We start from the raw sequence: 4455 nt of genomic DNA on the forward strand, positions 1-4455 counted from the left end.
CAGTGTGAAAGCCGACGTGTTTACTTTGCAATGAAGTAAACGCAGTCTCAAAGGAATATAACCTGTGGAGGCACTTTTCTGTCGAAACATCCACATTTCAATGTCCGGCCCCTGAGCCCTTAGGTTAATTTGAAACTGCGGCTCTTTTCATTTTCAGCTGAAAAGACCTGTTCTGAAGTATTTATAAGTAGCCAGCGAGAAGATATATTTTTGACGTGATGGAGTATGTTACCCGAGGGGGCGTGGCTACAGGATTGAGTTGCCAAATGAGTTCTTTGCACGCATGTTATAGAATTTGACATGACATTTTTCCTTTTGTCCTGTCCAGCCACCCAAATCATATTGTTGACGTAGATGCTGGACAGATTTACATGACATGACATGGTCAATTTGTCAAGTTGTCACGGGGGCATTTTCACCACTGTGTTACATGGCCTTTCCTTTTAACAACACTCAGTAAAGGTTTGGGAACTAAAGAGACACATTTTTGAAGCTTCTCAGGTGGAATTATTTCCCATTCTTGCTTGATGTACAGCTTAAGTTGTTCAACAGTCCGGGGGTCTCCGTTGTGGTATTTTAGGCTTCATAATGCGCCACACATTTTCAATGGGAGACAGGTCTGGACTACAGGCAGGCCAGTCTAGTACCAGCACTCTTTTACTATGAAGCCACGTTGATGTAACACGTGGCTTGGCATTGTCTTGCTGAAATAAGCAGGGGCGTCCATGGTAACGTTGCTTGGATGGCAACATATGTTGCTCCAAAACCTGTATGTACCTTTCAGCATTAATGGTGCCTTCACAGATGTGTAAGTTACCCAAGCCTTGGGCACTAATACACCCCCATACCATCACACATGCTGGTTTTTACACTTTGCACCTATAACATGGTTATTTTCCTGTTTGTTCCAGAGGACACGACGTCCACAGTTTCTAAAAACAATTTGAAATGTGGACTCATCAGACCACAGAACACTTTGCATCAGTCCATCTTAGATGAGCTGTGGCCCATTGAAGACGGTGGCGTTTCTGGGTGTTGTTCATAAATGGCTTTGGCTTTGCATAGTAGAGTTTTAACTTGCACTTACAGATGTAGCCACAAACTGTAGTTACTGACAGTGGTTTTCTGAAGTGTTCCTGAGCCCGTGTGGTGATATCCTTTACACACTGATGTCGCGTTTCGACACAGTATCGCCTGAGGGATCGAAGGTCTGTAATATCATCGCTTACGTGCAGTGATTTCTCCAGATTCTCTGCACCTTTTCATGATATTACGGAGCGTAGATGGTGAAATCCCTAAATTCTTTGCAATAGCTTGTTGAGAAATGTTCTTAACCTGTTGGACAATTCGCTCACGCATTTGTTGACAAAGTGGTGACCCTCGCCCGTCCTTGTTTGTGAATGACTGAGCATTTAAATGGAAGCTGCTATTATACCCAATCATGGCACCCACCTGTTCCCAATTAGCCTGTTCACCCGTGGGATGTTCCGAATAAGTGTTTGACGAGCATTCCTCAACTTTCTCTGTCTTTTTTGTAACTTGTGCCAGCTTTTTTTTTAAACATGTTGCAGGCATCAAATTCCATATGAGCTAATATTTGCAAAAAATAACAACGTTTTCCAGTTCGGATGTTAATATCTTGTCTTTGCAGTCTATTCAATTGAATATAAGTTGAAAAGGATTTGCAAGTCATTGTATTCGGTTTTTATTTACCATTTACACAACGTGACAACTTCACTGCTTTTGGGGTATGTACACTACACGGGACATCAGTGTTTCCCATAAACTGCCAAGATACCTGTGGCGGTGGGGGCTTGGCTATAGGCGTGGCTATGGGCCTGGTCACCATGACATCATTGAGTAATTTGCATAATTTACTACAATGATATGATTTTCTCTAAAAAGGCTCAAAAAATGTATACTTACTAATTAATAATAACAGTTTTGTTTTCAACGTCCATCCATCCATCCATCCATCCATCCATCCATCCATCCATCCATCCATTTTACAATATAATTACAACAATTTATGTACATATTTATATACAGATTTGAAAAATAAGTTATTCACTGAAATATATTTATTAATTGTGGTTATTACAAAAAATATATCTTATAACATATAAAAGCTAAAATGTCTCTTAAAGCTCTGCCCCTTTAATTAGTGCATACTAAATAATTTAACTTTAGCCTACTACTACAACCATATTATTTACCAGCAACATAAAGTGAAACAGAGGCACAGTCAGTAACAAATAAACAGAAAACAGTAGTAGTCAAATACAAATAAGGCAACAAGAGAAGTATCCTACACTTCTCTTTTGTAAAGTAAATCTGAACAGCCTATATGGGCATCTACATCAACTATATGATTTGCCTGAGAAGCTGGACAGCACAAAAAAATTAAAATAAAATAAAAAATATATATATTTTTTATTTATTTATTTGTGGCGGATGTAATTCTTTCGTGGCGGGCCACCACAAATAAATGAATGTGTGGGAAACACTGGACATGTAAGTGTCAGAAAGACAGCCCAAAGAGGTTAATAGATACATTTAATATTAAAATATAATGCAGAAATGCACCCAAGTGCAGGAAATGTAGTCTTGAATTTTCAGAATATTATTTCAGGACTTTGTACTGATATATAAGTTCCTCTTATTTTTTTTTGTCAGTTTTTCTTTTTTTTGACTTGCACATTTTTAAAAATAAATGAATACATCAATTCTAAAAATCGATTTTTTTTAATCAATTAAGAGAATTGTTACAAATAAGAATTGAGATTAATTTGAAAATCTATTTTTTTGGACACCCCTAATAAATGCATCTTTGCTATTTGCTCTGGTTTCAAACGGTCTAACGCCCAACATTTTACTGCTCCTTTTCATTTTGCCCCGAGCCAAAATTCCACATTAATTATGTGCTAAATCACGCTCGTCGCTGATGCTAATATCGGCGCTTTCCTTTAAACCCGCCCAAGGACCCCGGTTGACCCTTTGGGAGCCCGATACCAGAGCTTCTTATTAATGTCTTTAAAAACAAGCCTGCGTGTTATTAAAACTGTGCTGTTGCTACCGCGGTGAGTCACAGGCCGCCTGGGCCGAGGAGCTCTTGCAATATGTGCTGTATCTTTTGACCATCTCATGCGAGGTGTTGGGGAGGATTTCATCAGTTCAGCGGCGGGGCACAGCGAGACACTCCTGGCTCTAAAACCCCGCAGTCAGCAGTTGCTTTGGCTTTTTATCTCACGAGTTCTAAACTTCGCTTATCGGTGTGACAGGAGCGGAGATAAAGACGGTGGTCGACGTCACACGACCAGCGCGGCGGCACAGTTAACAGACGTTCAGAGAGAATAATCATAACTCACCTCCTCAGAACGATGGTCGAGTGGTCCTCTTCCTGTTCTTGCCTTGCCGGAAAAGTTGGAATGCAGTCAGAATGCAACACCAGTTCGTCTCGCTTGACCAATCCTGCTCGCTTTTGTGCTGACTTCTTCACACCGTTAGTGTGTGTGTGTGCGTGTGTGTGTGTGTGTGTGTGTGTGTGTGTGTCAGGAATGTGGAACGGCCTCCAAACACTTTCTTTAAACGTGTTTACTTTCCTGAGTCGACCTGAGTAAGGAGAGAAGAATGTGTTCAATCGACCACCACAATAAGCGTTCTTCCTTTAAAAAAAAGGTCATATTAGGATCTTTTTTTTTCTTTCTACATTTCATAACAATCGGTATAAACATCATCCATGCAACATTTTGACCAAAATAATTAGCATGACATGTTCTGTAGACCACAAGGAAGTGTTTTAAATGTAGTCAATAAGTCATAATATCAACTGTTGGAACAATGCCGAGGTGTCAAATCGTAATGTTTATTCATTTGTCATTTATCCAGTCCATAGTGGATCTAACATAATAGTGAGAGTCCAGTCCATAGTGGATCTAGCATAATATTGTGAAAGTCCAGTCCATAGTGGATCTAACATAATAGTGTGAGAGTCCAGTCCATAGTGGATCTAACATAATAGTGAGAGTCCAGTCCATAGTGGATCTAACATAATAGTGTGAGAGTCCAGTCCATAGTGGATCTAGCATAATAGTGTGAGAGTCCAGTCCATAGTGGGTCTAACATAATAGTGAGAGTCCAGTCCATAGTGGATCTAACATAATAGATCCACTATGGACTGGATCTATTATGTTAGATAGATCCAGTCTATCTAACATAATAGATAGACTATAGTCCATAGTGGATCTAACATAATAGTGTGAGAGTCCAGTCCATAGTGGATCTAACATAATATTGTGAGAGTCCAGTCCATAGTGGATCTAACATAATAGTGAGAGAGTCCAGTCCATAGTGGATCTAACATAATAGTGAGAGTCCAGTCCATACTGGATCTAACATAATAGTGTGAGAGTCCAGTCCATAGTGGATATAACATAATATTGTGAGAGTCCAGTC

The 4455-nt window shown here is 39.7% G+C and overlaps 1 protein-coding gene across 1 annotated transcript in view; it reads right to left on the bottom strand.

The window, feature by feature from the left end:
* tlr18 (toll-like receptor 18) overlaps window positions 1–3500 on the bottom strand; it is a 28379-nt gene extending 24879 nt beyond the window's left edge. Inside the window, exon 1 of the mRNA XM_062062613.1 lies at window positions 3369–3500. The gene's annotated coding sequence lies outside the window, so the exon portion shown is untranslated. The remainder of the gene's footprint in view (window positions 1–3368) is intronic.
* Window positions 3501–4455: the final 955 nt, after the last annotated feature.

This window comes from Entelurus aequoreus, linkage group LG11 (genome assembly GCF_033978785.1).
Source record: "Entelurus aequoreus isolate RoL-2023_Sb linkage group LG11, RoL_Eaeq_v1.1, whole genome shotgun sequence".
NCBI classification, from domain to species: domain Eukaryota; kingdom Metazoa; phylum Chordata; class Actinopteri; order Syngnathiformes; family Syngnathidae; genus Entelurus; species Entelurus aequoreus.